The sequence below is a fragment of the Lissotriton helveticus genome, chromosome 8 (assembly GCF_964261635.1).
Source record: "Lissotriton helveticus chromosome 8, aLisHel1.1, whole genome shotgun sequence".
NCBI lineage: Eukaryota > Metazoa > Chordata > Amphibia > Caudata > Salamandridae > Lissotriton > Lissotriton helveticus.
The window spans coordinates 1677666810-1677690711 of record NC_136069.1 but is presented as its reverse complement, the minus strand read 5'-3'; the positions used below and the strand labels follow the sequence as shown (position 1 = coordinate 1677690711).

Here is a 23902-nt window from a genome sequence, read left to right as displayed (position 1 = left end):
TTTTCATTCATGCAGCCATCCTTTCATTCATCCATTATTCTATCCATCCACCCATTCATTCACCAACCCGTTTCTCATCCATCCGTCCTTCCAATTATCTTTTCACTCATCCAGCCTTTCCCTCATCCATCCTTCCATCCACCCACACTTTCAATCCATCTGTCCATCCTCCCTTTTACTCACCCACTAAGGGTAGTATGTTCTAAATTAAACAAACATTTGCATAGCCAATAGGTCTCGCCTTTGGGACCTTATAAGTGTTTAGCCATGCAACAGTTGATGTTATTGCACCAGGAATATTGCACTGCATAACTAAATACTTATAAGGTTCCAAAGGCGAGACCTATTGTCAATGCCAATGCATGATTCATGAGGCGCCCTGCCATAAAACTTCCTCCCTTTACTTTAGACCTTTTTCGCCTAAATCTTCGAGGCCAAAATCTGCCTTAACTATATCTATTGGATCGGGGACAAGTTTTTCTAGTAACATTATGTTGACAAATGGCCCTCTCTGACATGTAACCCCAAATGCTTTTCCTTCCTCCTCCTTTCTACCTTATTTGTGTTGGCTTTAGGACTCAGAACACTTTACTACTGCTGACCAGTGCTAAAGTGAATGTGATCTCTGTATAAAATGTGATTACATTGGATTGTCCATAATTTGGATTTGTATCTGTAAGCCCCTAGTAGAGGGCACTACCTGTGCCCAGGGCCTTTACATTAAATGCTACTAGTGGGCCTGCTGCACTGATTGTGCCATGCACACAAGTAGCCCTTTAAACATGTCTCCAGAGTGCCACTGCAGGGCCTGTGTGTGCAGTTTTAATACCACTTAGACTAGGCATTTTAAGCCCCTATCCAAGACTTAAACTCCCCTTTTATTACACATACGTCACTCCTAAAGCAGGTCTTAGATAGACCATAGAGCAAAGTGATGTGTAAATAAAAGGTAGGACATGTAATTTTAAGTTTTGCATGTCCTGTTAGTGAAAAACTCCTAAATTCGTTTTTCCCTACTATGAGGCCTACTCTTCTCATTGGGTAACGTTGGGAATTCCTTATTACACTTTTAAGTTGCATTTCCTGATTAAAAAGCAGTACCTGTGTCATTTCGAGAATTTTTGGAATGGTAATGATATATACTCTTTACTGGTAAATTTGGATTTAACACTACTCTTTCTGGAATAACATTTTTAGAATGTGGACATTTCTCTGCTCTTAAAGGGCTGTGTGCCTGCAGTCTGCCTATAATGCATGACTGGGGTGGGTGGCAGCCTGAAATTGCACATTCTTCTAGACAGCCGCAAACATAGGAAGGTGAGGTGATTCTGAGTACACATCTGCATTCTGATGGCTCATCCTGGGCAGGATGGCAAGGAGGAGCTGGCACGCCAGAATAGGCAGTGTCCCATCCCCACACAAAGGACTGATTACCCCCTACAGCGAGTCTGTACAGCAGTGCCGGTGATGTTGCCAGCAGCAAACCCAAGTCTAGGTATCGTATTCACCTGATATGCCGTTAAAATGGAAGAATATAGTGGCCAAGGGAGGAGCATTAGCAGGGATTGAAAGATGGACTACCTTTGGTGTAAACCATGTTGGAGACCTCTATTGGGATGGAGTACTGCTTAGGTTTGAAGACTTGTCTGAAGAATTTAATATACCTAGAGGACAATTTTTAGCACATGAGGCATTGGTTGCAACAAAAGGAATTATTGGAGAAATGGAGATTCTGAACCAGCCACACATCAGGTGTGTCAACAGCTCTGTACAACAAAAGGGTGTGTAAGAGCGGTCTCGTATCTGTATTGTGCGATTCGTTCAAATATTCTATCTTCTCTTGCTGAGTTGAAATTAAAATGGGGTAGAGACTTAGAGATCCAAAAGGATGATTTGGACTGGGATTGGATTGCAGCGTAATTACTAGCTGTTTCTGCTAGGGTCGAATTAATCAATTTCTATATCTTGCATAGAGTTTATCTTACACCAGTCAGGATTAACAAGTTTTCTGCGACTGCTGCTGAAAAATGCCCTAAATGTGGGGAGTTGGGGGCAGAAATGTTCCACATGGTAGGTCCTGCCTTTAATTAGCAGGGTTCTGAGAGAAAGTAATATAATATATTAGTGTAATAACCTTGCGAGATATCCCTTGTACACCTTTGGTGTGCCTGCTAGGGGGTTATCCTTGTTTTAAAATTAAGAAAACTACTACCAGATTCACTGACTTAGGTTCGATAGTTTATTTGTACTCATTTTAGCAGACCGAAGATATGTGTGAAATATACAGTAGTTGGAATATGCTTGAATGCTTTTGGATACATGTTATATGAGATCACTTTTAATTTGTAAATTGTAGTTATCTGTGTATTTCTCCTTTTCAACCTATAATTTGATCTATTTATTATAATTATATGTGTATATTTTTAAAGCAAATTACTGTATATATAGTGCACATCATTTTTTATCTGTATTATATGCCTGTCACTACTGCACTAAGGTCTATTTAATGAAACTAATAGAATTTGTTTAAACTAAAAAAGAAAGGAAAAATTAGTCTGGAGCCAGGGCTGAGAGGAAAGGGCTTCTGTGCACTTCAAAGCCCGTTCTTTGAAGTCACCCTTACTTCAAAGGCACAACTGGGTATACGAACTAGGTCTCTGACCCCACCAAACCAGACACTTCTGGAACTGTACAGAACCATTGTCGGAAGAACTGCTGTGCTGCTACATTGATTATCACTGTGCTAGACTGCTGTTCTACAAGATCTGTTTTTCTGCTGTTCTACTATGCTGCCTGCTGCTCTCTGACCCTGCAGTGAGAGCTGGAATCTGCCTTGCAACCAAATTGATCTCCATTGGCTTATTGGCCTGCATTCAGTTGCTTGAGACTCAGGGGTATCAGAATCTCTACCCCTGCACCTGTGCCTGGTTCACTTTAGAGAACCGATGAATCCGCTGACTGTGTGAAACTGCAGTTGATGCATCATCTCTGTGGCAGGAACAGAACCTGGTGCATCACATCGGAGTGAACGCACGCCTGCAGGAACCGATGATAGGAACCACACATCGCATCAAGATTAGTAAATAGAGATTGATGCATCCTTTGACTGAGTGGAGAAACTGGTGCATCGCACTCTGAACCAACGCCTCTTGGCTTCACCACTTTGTCTTTAGATCTGATGCATCATCCCACTGCGTGGAGAAAATTGACGCACCTCGCTGTTGCGACCAGGATGAGGTAATTTGTTCACCTGAGCTTGTGTGGGTCCTGTAGCTGGCCTGCGCTCCATTGTAGTTGGCTGAACCTTTGACTTTGTCATGGTCCAGTACGACCAGATTATCCCCAACGGTGTTTTATTGCTTCTAAGCACTAGAACTCTTCATTCTTTAAAAATTCATAACTCGACTTATAATTACTGTTTTTCATCAGCTTGGTCTTGTTTTATTTATAAAATTGTTGCATATAGTTTTCCAAACTAGTGTGGTGCTTTCATTGTGTTACTATGTGTGTGTTACACAAATACTTACGCATTGCCTCTTTAGATAAGCCTGACTGCTCTGTGCCAAGCTACCAAAGTGTGAGCACAGGTCATCTTTTAGTGTGTATATGACTTACCCTGACTACGACTATGGTTCCTGTGTGGACAGGGTGCATACCTCTGCCACCCTGAAACCCAAATAGTTCTAGCACATTCTAGTTTGAAAAGATGTGAGGAGAATCTTAACATACAACAACCAATTACTAATAGTTCTCTGTCCATATGCAGCCATGACTTAATATAAACCTGCTTAAAAGGGATCCTATGTAGTCAGACCTATTGTATCACAGGCTTCAGCATGGCCTGGTCAGCTATCGGAGATGTACCAAGCGCAAGGTATAGAAGCACCAATGAACTCCCAGAACCCAGCAGTAACAAGGATCTTAGGAAGTTGTCCTCTGATACCTGTTGTTTGTTTTTTGGTTGTACTACCCCCATAACTCTGCTCCATACAATGCAATCACATTTGGAAGGTAGATCTTCAAAATTATACTTATTGATTGACTGCCAACCTTTTATTCAAAGTTGCAGATTGTACTAGGCTGACACATGGCTTCTCTATCTGAGTTTTCACCCCTGCTGTTTTTCAAAGCTTATGCCCTTGTAGTCATAGTGAGACACACTCTCTATTTATATGCCATGGACCCTAATCTTTCTTCTAAGCTGCGGACTTGGTTTTATTAGCATTAGCTTTCATAGTGTTTATAATTAGTTCCTTTAACATACAATAGGGTATAAAAATGTCCAAAAATCGGTACAGTGCATGTTTAGTCCTAGCTGACAAAACAACATTATCTGCAAGAAGCACAGGTGGGATGTTCTTGCCAGCTACAATTAGAGCATCAGGATCTGCTTTTAACAAGTAGTCAACCACAGTGTTTAACCGCATGCGTGCGGGCAGAATTCCACTCGTACGCTGAGATTTTTAAAAGCGCACTTTACGTGACGAGCTGGGCTCGTCATCAGCGTAGCAGGAGGCTACCTCATGACGAGCCCAGCTCGTCATCAGCGTCGAAGGGGTTACAAGTAGGCTCAAAAGGACCGAGGCTAATACACAATCCTGCCTAACTCATCTGTCATTCTCAAGCATATCATTGCATTCGCCAGACGGTCCAGACAGGACCCTGGCACCTTTACTAGAATGCAATCAAATTATTCTACCTGAGAGAGTTCCAAACTCCCATCTCTAAACTCAACTTGTCATGTTTAATGAGCTTGAAGGGGTGCGTAGACATAATATCAAGTTTTTTAGTTCGACCTACAGAACTATCAAGTTGGAAATATCGAAGGGACAGAATATTGACATCAAGAATATCGGTGACCCGAATATCGACCTGAAGGTAAGAAATATCATTTTTGTTAATATCGAAGTCATTAATATCATTTGCAAAAATATTGTTATTAATAATATCGAAGTTTATATTCGTGTTATGTATTTTAGTATGTATTGTATATGTATGTGTTCTATATTTTTCATTAAGTATTGTATTTTTGTTTAAATATATGTATTACATTTTTAGAAGTTAGCTATTATTTTAAAGTAAATTTTGCGTTTTCGTATCGTAGTGGGTTGTGGGTTTATAGGGGAATAGGGTGGGAAGTAATTTAATTATAGTAAATTAAATAATAATGTTTAGGAATCATTAATTATTTTTAATTACATTTTGCATTTTAGTTCTGTAGTGGGTTGTAGGTTTATAGGGGAATAGGGTAGGAAGTAATTTAATTATAATAAAGTAATTATTACTTATTATTTATTGGTATTGATAATACATTCTTTGTTAATTATTAATTGGTCATTCATTTTTATTAATTGATTAATTGATAAATATATTAATTGTGGTAATTTATTTTGGGAGTGGGTTGTGGGTTTATAGGGGAATAGGGTGGGAAGTAATTTAATCATATTAAAGTAATCATTAATTTTGATATATTGGTATTGATAATTAGTTTATTGTTAATTTATTATTAATTGGCAATTAATTACCCTCTGGAGTGGGAATTGTAATTTTTACCCTTACGCTGGCCAACACTTTCCCTTCTGTTGCACTCTCTGGAGTGGGAATAGTAATTTTTACCCCTACACTATCCAACACTTTCACTACTGTTGTACTCTCTGGAGTCAGAATAGTAATTTTTACCCCTACACTATCCAACACTTTCTCTACTGTTGCACTCACTGGAGTGGGAATAGTCATTTTCACCCCTACACTATCCAACACTTTCCCTACTGCTGCACTGACTGGAGTGGGAATAATAATTTTTACCCCTACGCTATCCAACACTTTCCCTACTGTTGCACTCTCTGGAGTGGGAATAGTAATTTTAGCCCCTCTGCTATCCAATAATTTCTCTACTGTTTTAGTTAATGTAGTGTATAATTTATGTTTAAAAATGTTTTAATTATTGTAATTTTTTAATTTGTTATGTATATTTTTTATATTTTTATTCATGTTATTGGTATATATATATATATATATATATATATATTACCTACTGGCGGTCGCCAGTAGGTATATATAGTTAGGATTTTTTCTCTATGGGATTTTTGAAAATTCTATGTCTAATAACTTTGGCGTTTGTGGACGGAATTGGCTGAAATTTTCAGGAAAATGGAACATTTTGTTTCTGAGCAGCCCCTAAAAATTTAGGGGGGGTTCGTCAAGGGGGGGCCGAGAAAAAAGGGGGGTCCCAAAACGTGTTTTTAACATTGAGTTTTCCATAGGGCGGTTGGCCTCACTTTTAGCCCGAACGGCTGAATGGATTTGCACGAAACTTGGCAAAATTGTAGGGACTGGTAGCCCGATGTGCCTTTGCTAGGTCTCAATATATGTGCTCCAGTGGATTTTGAGAAATTAACGTTCAAAAAAAGATATATATCTGTAACAGCGCTCCGCTTCGCGTACTTTTCGCGTTACGGAGCTTTGCGAAGCTGATTGGTTCTCCGGCGTCTGTAAACATTCCAAACAGTCCGTAGCGGCCGCCATCTTGTCTCTCGGTAGGATCGAGAGACAAGAGGAGGCCAAAGCGAAGGGGCAAATGACCATAAGGGGGCATAGTAGATCCTCCCTGACCTCTTAGGTTTGATGTACCATTTTGCCAAGTTTGGTGTAATTCCGTTCAGCCATTCAGGCTGTAGACGTATCTAAATGTCCTATGGAAAATTGCATGGGGAAAACACATTTGAAAGTGTTGAAATTTAGAACCAATTAAAATGTTACTTTGGTTTTGTATTTGTGTGTGATGAAAGTTAATTGGTTATGTATATATCTAAAATGAGAGGAAACCACAGCCATTTTGTGATACTACTGTCTGAGGTACATTTGTGAGGAATTTTTGGTGGTCAATTGCTGGTGTTTGATTTACACAGTACTAACACTTCTCCTACTTTTAAAAAGGTGAGTTGTTAATTTGTAAGGGGAACTATGTTGTACACTTGAAGATAATTTGAAAAATGTTTTCTGTTATTTATTTACAGTCCTTCTGTTATACTAAATACTTGATAAAGTTAGTTTTATATTATGTATTACTAAAAACGATAAATGAAAGTGATTATTTTTTTCTGCAATTTACAGCAAGCAATTTCAAAATAAAATGGCTCACAATGAAGAGACCGTGGCAATTTCTTTTGAATTATCCACTACATTTATTGAAATTGAGAGCACCAATAATGAAATATTGTCACAAGGAGGAGATGACTTGAATGATTTTTTTGATCAATCTGTTGATGGCGAATTTATCGAATGTTTGGAGACCATAGAGTTACAAGAATCATCATTGCAGACTTTTCATGAGGAGATTCCAGATGAGATGATTGAAGAGGAAATTCCTGATGAGGACATGTTACTAGTTCTTTCAAATTTTGAAAATTCAGAAGAATAAATTTATATTTAGAAATCAAAAATTGTTTGAGACATTATTCATTTTTATTTTTAATTTATGAGGTTGTAGCGAAGTGATTGTAGTATAAAATTAGACTTATAGTATAGAGTGCAACATTTTTATGTTACATGGTAAGTTTACTCATATTTACTTCCCTTCTCCCACTATATTATCTCCAATGTGTATTTGACATCTCTTCATCATCTCCGGCCTCCTTTCTCTCACTGTCTGTCTCTGATGCATCTTATCGCTGCCATTTTGTGTAATTACAGAAGAGAGTAAAAAAAAATAGTTCGGAACGTGAAAAGGGGGCAAAGTAGAGTACCCCTCACCAGCTAGGCCTTCTCAGGCGGTCCCAAAAGGATCAGTTTCTGCTTTCCTGAGAGATTATGGTATGAGTTCCATATACCACAATAACTTGCATTACAACATGCAAGATATCTATCTCCTATTACCAACTTTTGGAGATATTCGCGCTAAGTGCGAATATCTCCAACACCTGCCCTGAGCAGTTCTTAGCCATGTTATCCAATGGGAGGTGGATAACATGGCTAAGAGCATTAGCTCGGTAATGCATGAATATCGCTGACTTTTTAGCGATATTCATGCATTGCGGCCGTTTTTTATCGCATTTGCGATAAACCTTGATAATAGCAAGGTTTATCTTCGATAATTTCTGACAATGCTTAGCGGTAAAAAATTCGTTGCTAAGCATCGTTAGCTATAAATATCGCTTAACTTTGGTAATATGCACTAACGTCTGTTAACGTTCGATTCGAAGGAAATGAGGAAGTGTTGAAAAACATTGTCTGCGCCATCTTGCCTTTTTTGAAATGCCACACTTTTGTCGTGCACGGCAGCCATTTTAGATGCCTTGACCAGACCCACTCTCTGCACGCTGTCGATTCGTAGCATGGCTTCCCACCCTCGCAAGCATCTTCCCCAGGCACTGGTCACCCCCGCTCTCTGTCTTATGCATGGGCAATAAACCTCCCCCCATCTGCGCTGCTCTTCCCTGAGAATCACACTCTGTGCCCGCCCGACACCTCCCTTTCGCCCTATTCACTACCGCACCCTCTGACACTCCTCTTCCTCTGTGTCCGATTGTCCAGGCTATCAGCTAGCCCTGCAGATGTAGTTTATGGCCCCAGCTGTAAAGAATCACCCCTCTTCAAAGGAGTTATAGTAGATCAAGGCCCACACCCGATGAGATCCGTCACACCACACGTGTTCCTACTATCTGAAAACCATCCTGTATTGTGATTGGGGAGGGGACCGAGCCTGAAGCGGAAGATTCCAGGGATGACTCTTTGTACATCAAAGTTTTTACAATTATGTGTCATATTAAAAATATATAGCACTCCAACAAAGTAGTAGGATTATAAAACTTTAATAACTTATAAATATATACAACAAAACAAAAACAGTAAAAACATTTAAACAACGAAGAGACCGTGGCAATTTCTTTTGAATTATCCAATACATTTATTGAAATTGACAGCACCAATAATGAAATATTCTCACAAGGAGGAGATGACTTGAATGATTTTTTTGATCAATCTCTTGATGGCGAATTTATCGAATGTTTGGAGACCATAGAGTTACAAGAATCATCATTGCAGACTTTTCATGAGGAAATTCCTGATGAGGACATGTTACTAGTTCTTTCAAATTATGAAAATTCAGAAGATGTTGCCTGGGTGCCGCACTGATTTGGGTATCCGGCGTGGGGCGTCCCGGGGGGTGGATTGTCAGTAGCGGTCTGTTGTGCGAATAGTTCCAAGGCAGCAGAAAGCGCTGAAATCTGGATGTCACGAAGGTGATGTCTAGTAAGTTGCCGCCCAGCAAATAACGGCGTGGGGCGCCGCGGGGGTGAATGAGTCCAGTAGGCACCACAGCTATACTTACCGGCATTGCAGAATTACTGCTGGGGACAATGCCTGTGCTGTAGCAGGGTCACAGCAGAAACAAAAAGGATTCTGTTGAAGATGTTGTTGGTTTTCAATTTGAAAACAGTTCTGGTGTCAACTGCTATGCTAATGTAGTGGTTAATGTTTTGTTTTCTCTAGAAAATGTAAAAGAGGGGGAGGCAGTCCAAAGTTCCGGTAAAAGGGCAAAGGAAAGGATCGGTGGTTTGAACTATCAGTCAAAAAGGGGAGGGGGTGCAACAATTTTTCCTACCGGGTCACACTGTGCTTTCACCGGAACTGAGGTCTGCAGGATTCTAGTCATTCAAACTGAGGCTGGCGGCAGCATGGGAGCGCCGACGTCCCGCGGATACAGTTTCGTCACTCCACGGGCGATCATGGCAGTCATTCCCCATCGGGGGTGTCTGCGGGGGTCGGAGACTCCCGCGGCTCCTCTAGAATCTTCAAGGTCGTGGAGGACTACGGTGGTGGAGTCAACCAGTGACCGGGCCATTTCTTTATGCTGGGCCCGCTCTTGCCAGGTCGACCGCCATTTTGAGAGTTCGGTAGCTACTGGCGATCGCGGGGTCAAATGAGCAGACGGGCTCGACCCTGCCGGGCGAGACGTTGCAGCATTGCCACAGTGGAAGAACCCTTTTCCGGGCGCCTGGAGCGCTGAGGGTGCAGCTGGGAAGCCTCCACCTGGGGAGGCGGGAGAGGCCTGTTCGCAGCGTCTCTCCCTCCCAGTGCACCCCAAGGCGTCTCGCTTGACATTTGTTATGGCCGGACCAGGCGATGAGGATGAGGGGGGGGGGGGGGGCGGAAGCATGTGCAAGACATCCCCCCCAGTGTTGTCACAGCCATTATAAAAGAAAGAAGAAATGTCCCGTCCGTCTTTGGGCCGCACCTCCGGTGGATGGCGGCCGGACGCCCTTTGCTCTGGCCCCATGAACGGGTTCCTTGGCTCATCGGCTGCAGCCGGATCCTTTTCCGGGCGCCTGGAGCGCTGAGGGTGCAGCTGGGAAGCCTCCACCTGGGGAGGCGGGAGAGGCCTGTTCGCACCGTCTCTCCCTCCCAGTGCACCCCACGGCGTCTCGCTTGACATTTGTTATGGCCGGACCAGGCGATGAGGACGAGGGGGGGGGGGGTCAGAGGCATGTGCAAGACATCCCCCCCCCAGGGTTGTTGCAGCAATTATAGAAGAAATGTCCAGTCCGTCTTCGGGCCGGACCTCCGGTGGATGGCGGCCGGACGCCCTTTGCTCTGGCCTCATGAACGGGTTCCTTGGCTCATCGGCTGCAGCCGGATGCCGTCGGCGCCAGCCCCCGGCCGTTGGTGGCCGGACCGGGAGAGAGTGTGGAGGGACAACCTGCAACTCTCAAGGGCCACCGCGGCCGGACTGGGAGAGAGAGGGGAGGGTCGAGGACACGGACATTCCCCCCCCTGAAACTCTCCAGTGTTGTCAATCCCCCTGGCCGGGTCCCGCTGGCCTCGGCCTCTCCTCCGGCTACACCCTACGTGATGATCTCCTGGCCGAGGCGTGGCAGCAGGACCCGCCTTATATGTGTTGCTTCCGGCTGGGCGTAGCCGAAAACCTGTTGCCCTTTGGAAGTTTCTAGAATGGGGCGGATGTCTGCTGACTTCTATCTTTCCCAGTTTGCCGGTATTTGGCCGTGGCAGGCGGTGGGACAGACACGTTTTGGGGCAGTGAGGGGCGATGTTTTCAGGTTTCTTATTACAGGCTTACTTCTAACGTTTCTTGTTTCTAGGACAATAATAGGTTTTATCATTACGTATTGTTATCGTTTCTTTGTTTGTTATTTAATAAAAAGTTCATCAGTGGCCTACTGATTTTCGTTTTCCTATTCTTTTCTTTCCAGGTTGTTTCATGCTAAAGTTTCTGTTAACAGGATACAGTGATCACTTCGTTATTATTGCATATGTCCTTTTCACTAGGGGTGCTCTCTGGTCGGGCCAGATGACCTATCTCTAGTAAATGGTCCGGGTGAAACAGGTGCATCAATCAGTGGGGAGTAGATAGGCATGACAGATTACAACGGGGGAGAAAGGTCCGCATTACGTACCCTTTCACTACTTGCAAAGATTTTCCTACGTTTATTTGCAAACAGGGAATACCTCCAAAAAGAACTAATTCCCAAACAGTCAATGTTCGGACAATCAATCAATCAATGAGGAATGAAATAGGTACGACGTGTTAAAGGCTTGCGTTACCTACCCTTCACTATCTGCAAAGGGAGAGAGAATATTCCTATTCTTCCTCGTTTGCAGGCAGAGAAGATCCTTAAGAGAACCAACTTCGAACAATTCAATGCTCGATTCAAACAATCAACAAGGGGTACTGTGAACACAAATGAACGCCGCTTATGTACATACACATTGCTATTTTCAACAGGTTGTTCCTAATGTTTCTAATTTAGCGAGGTCAAAAAGAGATCCCATTAGTGGCCTACTGATTTTGCTCGATTCCTTTTGTTTTTTTACACGATTTTTCGCTATCTGCAAAGAATAAACAGAGTATTGCGACTCTGTGCTTGTTTGTAAATAGAGAATGAACCAAAGAGAACAATCAATCAAATGGAGAGAGAAGCAGGCACGACGGATTACAACGGGGGCAAAGGCCTGCGTTAACTACCCTTCACTATCTGCAAAGAGAGAGTACTCCTAATAGAAATGAGGGGTGGGGGGCAGCATTCAAAGCAGATCAGTGTGCATAAACACGAAAATGTTTTTACTTACCACGTACTTGACATTCGACAGTTTATGATATTTGCTATTAAAAAACCATTGAAATTCACTGAAAAAACCATAGGTTATAGACCATATATAGTTAGGAATTAGCATTTACAAAACCTTGAAAATTCACTGAAAAAACCATAGGTTATAGACCATATATAGTTAGGAATTAGCATTTAAAAACCTTATTTTACTCACACAAACCATTGAAATTCCATATATAGTTAGTTGCACTAACTATATATCGCGCACCCGCAATCCACTGCTGATCATGTCACATATTACATCATTCATGACATGGTCAGTGACATCACTGATGACATCACTGATGACATCTCAAATGACATCACTGATGACATCAATGATGACATCTCATTTGACATCATTCTTGTGCTAATACGATAAACCTCTTCAGACTCTAATATAACCTTAGATACACTCAGTGTATACAGACACTCACACACTGTCACTCATCCATGGAGTTACTCACACACCTAGTCAGTCATGCAAAGAAACAATCTCACCTCCATTTCTTCAACTATACAGTTATACACACTTTACTTATTCAAACATATACTAACACATATTTACTCTCTTATACAATCCCTGATACAAGTTCACAATGATCCATACAACCACTCACACATTCAGTGGCTTTCATGCACAGTTATTTATATATGCCAACTCTCACATGTACTGTGTTTTACATATGTACTTACTATGACATGTAGCACTGAGATATCCATTCACTCATCAATACACTCATGCACACAGTGAACTGCCCATGTAGCTGTTTCCACATGCACTCTTGAACTCATACACCTAGTGAATCAACTGCTCACACATCTATGCACAGAGTCACACACCTCCCAGCCACCCCTACACAAACTCAATCTCCCATACAAATACTTGGGCAACCAATCAATAACACATATAGCCTCTCGTATAGCTAATGATCAACACATGCAGCAGTTTACATCACAACGGACATAATGATGCACAAATTAAGACAGTTTAGTCACTAACCCATGCATTCAGTGAGACACATTTAATCACTCACTCATACAGTCAGTCACGCACCTACTAAATCCTTCATCCAGACACTTATACATCCACTCATTCTTCAATATGTAAGACATATTTTAACTTTACAGAAACATACAGTCACTGGATGTTGTCATCAGTGATGTCATCAGTGATGTCATTTGAGATGTCATCAGTGATGTCATCAGTGATGTCACTGACCATGTCATGAATGATGTAATATGTGACATGATCAGCAGTGGATTGCGGGTGCGCGATATATAGTTAGTGCAACTAACTATATATGGAATTTCAATGGTTTTGTGTGAGTAAAATAAGGTTTTTTAAATGCTAATTCCTAACTATATATGGTCTATAACCTATGGTTTTTTCAGTGAATATATATATATATATATATATATACACATATATATATATATACATATATTTATATGTATTTATAATTTATAAAAAATTAACATTTTATGTTATTAAAATAATTATTTATAAATACTATTAAGTATATATTTTATATTGTATACATATGTGTTTAATTTATATGTATTAGTCATAATTTCTTTTTTTTTTTTAAACTTTTTTATTGATTTTATAAACAGAAACAACTTGCAAGGAACAAAGAACAAGAGAAGACATCATTACAAACAACGTTGCACTATGTGGTGTGGGAGCGGGAGAGGCCAACCATTGAGCATAAGGTTTCTTCAAATAAAGAGTCTCGTATGGGGGGGGTAGAGGGAGCAAACAGTAGTACAGTACATAGTAGCAAGTGGAGGAACCATCCGGTTATGGGGACACAGGTTCAACATCTGGGTCTGGGAGAGGGGGGGTACATATATCACCACCGTAAGAGTTCCACTGAGTCCATATCTTCCCCCATTTTCGGGGCGTACCACGAGAAATATATACAGTTTTTTCCCTGAACATGCACCAATCCATGTTTTGTTTCCACTTCCGAATCCCGGGCGGTCCCTGAGCACCCCACAGTTGCGCAATGTCTCTCTTGGCAATCATGTTGCCTAAGGTCACCCATCGAAGCTGCGATACACTATAGTCATTCGGTTCCCACACATTCAGCAAGCATCTCCTAGCCTCCGGCATCGATCGCACACCCGTAACCTCACTCATCACCTCATGCACATGAGTCCAGAATCTCACTATCTCAGGGCATTCCCAAATGATATGCAGAAATGTGCCCAGGAGACCGCAGCCACGCCGGCACAAACCATCCACAGAAAAGCCCATGTGTACCAAGCGGGGACCAGTCACATACACTCTATGTAGGATTTTGAGCTGCACAAATCTAAGGCGCGCCGGGATGGCCACCTCTTTAGGGGAGGAGATCGCCGCCTGCCAATCCTCGTCGTCCAGCTCCAGCCCGTCACTAGTCCAGACCTCTCTAAGACGAAACAGGAGATCGGACCTGGAGTTGATTAGCTTTTTATAAATAAGCGAAATAGTACTATCAGGAACATGTCCGTCCAGTACCCCATCCTCAAGCGGGGACGCCTCTGGTATCTCCACTCCCGAAGGGAAAACCGAGAGCACCGCGTGGCGGACCTGCGCATAGCGAAAAAATTCGCGCTCGCTCAGAGCGTACTCGGTTTTTAATTCCTCAAACGTCTTCATTATCCCTTTGGTCCAGACGTCATTAATCCTACTGATGCCTATCAAGTCCCATCTGTCAAACCCCTTCGATTGCCAGAGAGATCCAAGTCTATCGGATGCATACAGTGGGGTGGCACGAGTCAATTTATCAATCCACCCAAGCGCCATGGAGGCATGTCTCCCCACCTGGACAGCCGTCCTAGTGGGGCCCGTTACATTTCGAGGGGTGAGTCTAGAGTAGAGGGCTCTATTATGGTCACCCCCTGGCAATATCCACTTGTCCATCTCGAAGGCTGGATTCGGTGAAGGGCCGTACATGCAGTGATTTATCGCCCCCAATTGAGACGCCCAATAATAGCGACGGATGTCAGGTAAAGCAATTCCTCCGTCGTACCACGGGAGCATCAGTTTAGCAATGGCGATTCGGGATCTACCCCCCCACACTAATTGTCTCTGTAGGCTCTCAATCTCACGGAAATATTTAGCCGGGACTATGTCAAGTGTGTTCTGCAATGCGTAGAGGAAGCGGGGCAGCGACATCATCTTAAACAATGCCGCTCTACCCAAGGGAGAGAGAGGGAGTTTCCCCCAAGCAACAACATCTGCCCGAAGGCGCTGAAGAGGGGGCAACAAGTTCCGGTCAAACCGCAGGTCAGGCTTCAGAGTGATAAAAATGCCTAGGTATTTAAATCCATCTCGCGCAATCGCGATGGGACATCCACTGGGCAGAAGAGGAGCGTCACCCGACAGGACGTATATACAGGACTTCGACCAATTAATAACAAGACCCGAGTTTTTACGAAAGGACGTCAAGACATCGAACAGTACAACGAGGGATTCACGGGGAGATGTGAGATATAGCAGAATATCATCCGCATAGAGAGATACACGGTCCTCAAACTCCGAATTCCATCTAATGCCCTTCAGGGACGGTTCCCACCTCAACCAGGCCGCCAGCGGTTCCAAGGCGAGAGCAAACAACAAAGGAGACAGAGGACAGCCCTGTCGCGTACCCCTGCCCAGTGCAAAGGGAGCAGAGACCCGACCATTGACCACCACCTGAGCCATGGGATCGGTGTAAAGCAACTTGACCCACCGAACGAATTCCGGACCGTAGCCAAACTTGGCAAGAACCGCCCACAAATACGGCCATTCTATTGTATCAAACGCCATCGTAGCGTCCAAGGACGCCAAGATGGCGGGCTCACGTAGCGTCTCGGCTCGCGCCAAGGCGTCATGCAACCTTCGGAGGTTAAGTGCCGTGTTGCGATGCGGTATAAAGCCGGATTGATCAGGGTGAACTAGGTCCCCAATGACAGTCGCCAAACGCGTCGCTAGCAGTTTGGCCAGGATTTTAGGCTCCGCATTAATCCGCGAAATGGGTCTAAAAGAGGCACATCGATCCCGAGGTTTCCCATCCTTGTGGATGACGACTATAGAAGCCAGTCTCTGGTCCGGTGGGAGGGAGCCCACCTCCAAAGACTCGAGAAACATCGAGCGCAGGCGTGGGGCCAGCGTATCCGGACGCAGTTTATATAGCTCAATGGGGAGTCCATTAGGGCCCGACGCCTTGCCGGATCGGACCGAACGGATAGCAGCGGCAATCTCCTCCACACTAGGCGGCGCGTCTAGAGCATCCCTATCAATGTCAGACAATCGGGGAAGTGCAATATCCCGCAACAGCAAGTGGGAGTCCTGCTCAGATCGATCAGACACCGGGGAATACACCTCGCGGAAGTAATCAGCAAAACATGTAACAACATCAGCAGGGTCAGTATAACACTCTCCACTCTCCGCAACAAGCACAGGGACGACTCGACTTGCATACTCCCTCTTATCCAGCCAAGCAAGCAGCTTCCCAGCTTTATCACCCACATCATACAGGCGGCCCTGCTGTTCCCTGCCCATTTCCTTAGCTGCTTCCGTGACCAAAGCTCTGTAATCATACTGTTTCAACTCCAATAAGTGTAGCCCTTCTGCGGTGACCCCAGATTCCAAGCTCCCCTCCAGGGCCGTGACCTCTCCCTCAAGGTGAACCACCTCAGCACGGTTAGCCCACTTCACGCCACCAATCAACGAGAGGGCCCGGCCACGAATGACAGTTTTGTAAGCCTCCCAGAGCAAACTTGGAGAGGAAACAGAGCCCACATTCTCCGCAAAATAACAATCGTGCGTTTTAACCAGCTCAGCCCTGACCCTGGGATCCCGTAAATACCAGGGGTTAATCGGAGCCACCCGGCCTTCCGAGCCCCGCCGTGCATCAACCACCAGCCAGAGCGGGGAGTGGTCAGAGATACCCCTCGCCAGATGTTTAACTTCCCGTATGATGGAAGCATGGGCAAAAGGCAGTAGAATATGATCCAACCTCGAGAGACTACCATGAGCACCAGAATGAAAGGTATACTGCGACTGCCCCGGGTGAAGCAAGCGCCAGCAATCAGTTAGCCCCAGCGTCTCTAGAAAGTCACTCAGCCAAGTCTGGGCCTTTGGCAGTTCCCGGGGAGGGTGACGGTCACACATCCCCGAGACCACTGCATTAAAATCACCCCCAACCAAAAGCAAACCCTCGGGGAGACCCAGGATAAGTCCACTCAAGTCAGCGAATGTGGTGGCTTGGAGGCCCGGGGGCACGTATACGGAAATCAGGATAACAACCTTCCCTTCCCAACGCCCCACAATGGCGGCGTATCGTCCCTTATCATCCAGTATGACATCATCAATGGCCAAGGGGAGGGAGGTCCGAACCAAAATGCCCGCCCCTCTGGATCCCAAAGTGAAACCCGAGTGCGCCACAAGGCGATATCCACGCCTGTTCAGAGCGTAGCACTTGTTGCCGAGCAAATGTCTCTCCTGCAGTAAGACAACATCAGGAGACAAACGTTTCAGTAATTGCAACACCACCCTCCTCTTGATCCCATCCCCCAACCCATTAACGTTCCAACACAGTATCTGGAGTCCCCTACCCCCCATCCCCGAATTCAGCCCCCCACGCCCCACACCCGAGGCAACTTAAAAAAACAGGAGTTTGTCTTTCCTTCGCCTTGCAAATAACAATAAAACTCAAACCAACATCCCCGTTTCCCCAACAATGCCCAAACAACTTCACCCCCCACCCCGCACCCCTGCTGAAGACCAAAAAGCCCCATAAACTTGCAGTGTGCCTGTCGCCCAACTACCCAACTAATCTACGAAAAGAAAACCCAGGAGGAGAAAGGACCCACTCACCCCCCACCCACCCCCAAAAGGACTATTACTCGCAAACATTAATATCACGGCATTAGCACAGATCAAAAACAACTGTAAGAGAACAGGGGTCGAAGACGATATCTACTCCTGCTCCATTAGGCCACCCTCCGCTCGATCCGATTTTCCAGAGTCCTCAGATTGTTCTTGATCCGTAGGCAGCGAGTCAAGCCAGTCACTCACGACCCCAGGATGGTCGAAGAAAAAAGTGCGATCATTATGCACCACCCGCAGACGGGCCGGGAAGAGCATGGCATACTTCATAGATCTTTCCCTGAGTCGCTTCTTGACACCTTGAAACCCCAGCCTCTGTTTCTGGACCTGTTGTGTAAAGTCTGGATAGAAGCTGACTGTAGAGTTCTCAAAGGCAATGGGACCAGACTGTCTCGAAGCCTGCAGGATAGCGTCTCTGTCCCGGAAATTAAAAATCCTCGCAATGATGGGACGTGGGTTAGCACCCACTTTAGGCGTGCCGCCAGGGATCCTATGTGCACGCTCGACAGCGAAAAACTTACTAAGACCCTTGGGTGCCAAGTGATTCAGCACCAGGTCTTCCACCAATAAGTCCGTCGAGGCAGCAGTCGATGATTCCGGAACCCCAATCAGGCGAATGTTGTTGCGCCTGGCACGGCTTTCAAAGTCCTCCAGACGCCCAGAGAAATAGTCATTAGCTTTCCGCAAGTTCCCGACTTCAGCTTGTAAGTCGGAGACGTCAGTGACCAGGCTAGAGGTCTTGAGATCCAGGGATTTGACCCTTTCGTTTGTCTTCGCCAGGTCCGCCCTGATCAAATTGACGTCTATCGACACAGTATCCAGTTTGAGAGACAAGGCCTCATATTGTTGTCCCAATGAAGCCTTCATTCCGGAAATGGCGCCCATGACATCCCGCAACGAGAGCTCTTCCTCAATCGATGAGTCCTCCGGAATTGTCGTCGAGGGTCTAGATGCCGCACCCGGTGATCCTTTAGTAAGGGTGTACCGGTCCATAATGTTCGTTTGCAAAGCACTTCCTCGAACGCCCGGTTTGGTCTTGCGTCTCTCACTCTCTGGCTTGGTGGCCATCTTAGATCCCGGACCCTTAAGGGTCGCCTGTTGTCGGGTAAAAATGGTTACTGCAGTAGCATAAGCAGGACCAAGAGGGATGAAGTCAGTGCCAGTCTCAGGACTGGAAGCTACAACAGATCGGCATCAGAAGCGGAGAGACCAAAAAGTGAAAGCACTTCGGGCTTGCCGCGTAGCTGGCAAAGTCAGGCTGGGCTCTGGACAGGAATCGAAACCAAAAGCGTTTGCCAAGCCCAGGCGAATCCAGCAATCCGTTGTTGTTCACTTACTGGACGGCCGGCCAAGACAAGATAGCCCGGGGCGCCACCATGGAGCAGGCCAGAAAACTGTGGCGATCCATAGCTCTGGACCCCGAAGTCCAAATAAATTTCAGAAAACAGATAAATGATCAGCACAGCTTCGCCAATAAACACCCGTCGTCCAACCCAGGATAAAGTACAGGATAGTCGGTGGAGGTGGCGAGGGTCCGGGAGCCCTGTGCTCACGCGACCATCTTGGGTGCGCGCGAAGCTCCTCATTAGTCATAATTTTAAACATTGTAAAACAATTTTAACTGTTTCTTTTAATTATATGTCGTATTTACTTTATTTTACATTATTTTTTAAACATAATAAAAGATGTTTTCAGCAATGATATCTTTGACAGCAATATTTTTTTTCTCGCTATTTTTGTACTTACCTTTATGTAGATAGGACTTTGATATTCTCGGCATCGATATTTTTGTGTCAATATTTCTGTAGATCGATATTTTGTCAGTGATCCGCTTGAAGGATGAATTCAGGTCTACAAAGGTCAGATAAGTGATCACTTCTTTTCAGCCATATACTTGAAGGTAATCATGTATAAGCAAACTGATTGGTCCACCATTGCCTAGGCCATAACCTTCTTGGTGTCCATCCAGCCTGAAATCTATTGCAGTTTATCCTCAAAATCCTCAGAACAAGTTTACACAGGAAACAGATGCAAGAATGAAAACTGTGATAAAAAAAACAGCTAACACTGCAAATTCCAAGAGAAATTATGTGTAGTGTCTGCAGCTCACCTGTGATGGGAACAAAAAAACAAGCTGAAAATTGAGGATCTATTAAAGGGTAACAACATTGTAGTTCCATTTTGCCTTGTGGTTGCTGTGATTTTGTTTTAGATTCCTGCAGATGCAGATTAGTACAAAATCATTGACTTGTGCCAAGCATTCTTTTCCATTATTCTTCCTGAAGATAGCCAATATCTGTTTGTATTCAGACTCCTCGATGAAGTCCTAGTTCGGTGTCATACCCCTCAAGGTATACAGAAAGCCCATCAATCTTTAGTCAGAATAGGTTTGCCTTGACTTCATGTTATTCTCTTGCTGCATTTGGTTGAGCCTTATGCTAATTACCTATTTGATTATTATGAATTTTGACTATTATTTTTGCCTTCTCTAGTGCACCTTGCATAAACCTTTATAGTTTGTGTTTTACTACTGCCTCCAGGGGATTTATTTATGTTAAATGCTGATTTTCGTATTGTGTTTGGGTGCCTTTTGGGGACACTCTGTCTCATACCTGCTTGAAGTTTCACACCGTCCCTGATCCTGCTCAGCAATGATAGCAATGAGTGAGCTCATTCTTCTGCTAAAGAGGTAGCCTACAAGTCACAGTTTTTCACCCCGTTGGTTAGTGAAGTAGGAAAAGTGCCTGTTGCGGAGTAGTGTTTATAAACTGCAGGCCCATGGAACAGAAATACTAGGAAAGGTCAGGGTCTTTATTCAATGCAACCCAGGCATATTGATTTATTTAGTACGGAGATAGTTCATTGTATTAGACACCTATACTGACCACTGAGTGTAACCTCAAGCTCATAGGTTCTCTTGGAATCGGAATCAGATGTTATTGTTACTACAATAAATTGCAATGACGCTGACATCTGTGCAAACTGGAAATACGAAAACCCCCTTCACCATAAAACCTCAATCCGTTGTCCTCCACTGGCATTTAAAGGTTTAGATACTTGTAGGTGTAATAAAACCAAGTGATTGCTTCAGCTAACAATTGAAACCATGAATACCTGCTGGATTGACACACTCTCATGGAAGTATGTTATCCTGGTGGGTTTATGCACCCACTGAAGACTTTACTCCTACATTTGAATTCTGTTGGCTTTGTTCCACCTGATCCAAGTTGTCATCCATGCACCCAAAGGGTGCCCAGGAACCTGAGACAAGTAACATCACTATTTAACCTTGTCAAGTCCATGAAACATTGTATGAATGATACATATGGAGTAACTATCTACTCAATAATCCAGAAAGCTCTCTGGGTTTCAAATGTGGTAGGTAAGTATTATATAATATCAATACACAGTGTCAGCTCCTTCATTGGAGTGTACAAAAAAGGGATAGATGGAATGCTTGAATTAACCCTAGCCATTGGTCACTCCTTGGGGTTGCATCCCAGTCTATTGTTAATATGCACACTCTGCAACCTCAGTTTGGACTTAGTCATAAACAAATCATTCTTGACCCTGCTTCAGTAAGAACAGTCCAGCCAAAACCAAGCTGCACCCGTTCGAAGATCATAGACTACCTCAAGGGCTGGAAGGGTTGGAAAGGAGGGGGTGTTAAGAGGCTGAAGAAGTTGGGGGAAGACCTGGGGGAAGATTGATCCATGACGAGCACGGAGAAACTCAGCAATACAAAGGGTTAAGAGGATTGAGAAAGTAGGTGGTAAGAAGATGTAGAGCACTTCCTGAGAGGGACCTGAATGACATGGAATTGAGGGGGACCAGGAACTTACCAATTGTCCTCTCAAGGAATTGAGGAGTATGAGAGCAGCTGTGGGTGGTGGCTTGGAGGAGGTTAAACCAGCAACAAGGAGATGAGGAGATTGAAGAGTACAAGAGCAGGTGTGCGCGGTGGTGTGGAGAAGGTTAAACATCCACAAAGAGAAGAGGAGGTTGAAGAGTACAGGAGCTGGTGTGGATGGTGGTGTGAAGAAAGTTAAACCAGCAACAAGGAGAAGCAGGGGTTGAAGAGTTCAAGAGCTGGTGTGGGCTGAGGTGTGAAGAAGGTTACACCAATGACAAAGAGAAGAGGGGTTTGAAGCGTACAAGAGATGGTGTGGATGGTGGTTTGAAGAAGGTTAAACGAGCAACAAGGAGAAGCGGGGGTTGAAGAGTACAAGAGCTGGTGTGGGCGGTGCTGTGAAGAAGGTTCAACCAGCGACAAAGAGATGAGGCAATTGAAGAGTACAAGAGCAGCTGTGGGCGGTGGTGTGGAGAAGGGTCAACCAGAAAAAAGGGGAAGAGGAGGATGAAGAGTATGGGGCAGAGAGGAAAAGCAGGAATATGGGAATGAGAAGGAAAGGACCATGGAGGCCAAGGACCACAGTTGGCAAGCCTAAGAAGGCTTGTGTTCTTTAGCGAATTTATGTGAAAAAATGTGCTTCAAAATGCAGTTTGAGCCCATATTTATAAAATGTTCTTTGGGGAGAACTCCTATTCCTCGAACCCTCCCTGCAGCCTGTCGCTCTGACCTGCTTTGTTTACTCCCTCATTGACATACGTTGAGTGGTGCCAAGGCCCTTTTTTCAAAGATCAGCCGCTAACTCTGTCAGTACAACACAACACAATACACCACAGTACAATACAGCACAAAACTATACAACAGCAAATGTCACTATCATTACAGCAACAGTGATAACTTAAAAAAATGTAATTAGATGATACCAGTAATAATGGCAGTCATCATCAATGGAATGTTAATAGTATAAATACTATTAGTACAGATAACAGCAATACTTATAATGACATAAATGAATATAACAAAAAACGTAAACGGACTGCACTCATGATAGGGTTGGCACTCCCCTACTACCTCTTTGGGCCAGCAGCACCCTCTGCATCCCTAAAATAGGTAGTAAGCCCAGCAGAATGGCATGGGTCAAGGTAGAAATTAGATCACTTCCACTGCTTGAGCAGAATTAGCACCTAGTACTGGTAGACATGGTGTCTGCCCTCCTTCTAGGCTTCCCCTGCTCTGGACACCCTCACACTCACCTGTTGATGGGGTAGGGAGACTACCGTGCCAGATGTGAGGAGATGAAACCTGGGGCTCTCTTGAGCAGGGTGTGAAATGCCCTGCACGCAGTGGTGTTCAGTGTGGAGAGAAGCTGTCAGGTGTGCAGTGATGGTCAGTACAAAGGAGGAGGGCATTTATAGTCAGAGTAAATTATGTTAAGCAGCTTCTCAGGAATATTCTCACACAGCCTCCCCCATGGAGTCTATTTGCAGCAGTAAAAAGACAGACCATGTTTGCTTTGATCTTGAAATGCAAACTAACGCTGCAAGTCACTCGCAGCCATCCTCATGACAGTAATCAGCTGCCAACAGCCTCGGGTGCAAGGGAGGCAACAGCAAGGATATTTTCTAGGAAGTCTAATACCACTTAGTTGTAAAACTAATGCCATACCCTGTGCAGCATCACCTGTTTACATAGGGCGTGTCATAATGCTGTTGCTGGGATCCACCAAGTTTTCCTTTCTAAATGTCTCTTCAGACATTGTTCTGTATGTGATGTCTTTTAGCAAGCTCATTTCTTTATCCAAAGATTCTTCAGCTTAGCCCAGTAGCAGTGAGGTGCTGGAATCTACATTTAAAAGGCTTTCTCTGCCAACTCAACCACATGGTCTGTTTATCGCTTGGTTGCCAACATTGGCCATTCTTGTCTTTTCAGCCATCAGAATTCATTTATGACTGAAAAACCCAGCAAGAAACGTGCTGAGGCTAAAATTCCAGAACTGATGGAAGGTCTTATACATGACATGGAACCCCTCCCCAGCTAAGTTTTAAAATTGTACAAAGGGTCAATTTAGAGTTTGGAGGATAGGGT

At 44.3% G+C, this 23902-nt stretch overlaps 1 protein-coding gene across 1 annotated transcript in view; it reads right to left on the bottom strand.

Annotated features, from left to right (window-relative positions):
- The window catches only part of LOC144772132 (TRPM8 channel-associated factor homolog), a 123450-nt gene extending 100260 nt beyond the window's left edge, over nt 1-23190 (bottom strand). The window contains exon 1 of the mRNA XM_078656290.1: nt 23071-23190. The gene's annotated coding sequence lies outside the window, so the exon portion shown is untranslated. The remainder of the gene's footprint in view (nt 1-23070) is intronic.
- Nucleotides 23191-23902: the final 712 nt, after the last annotated feature.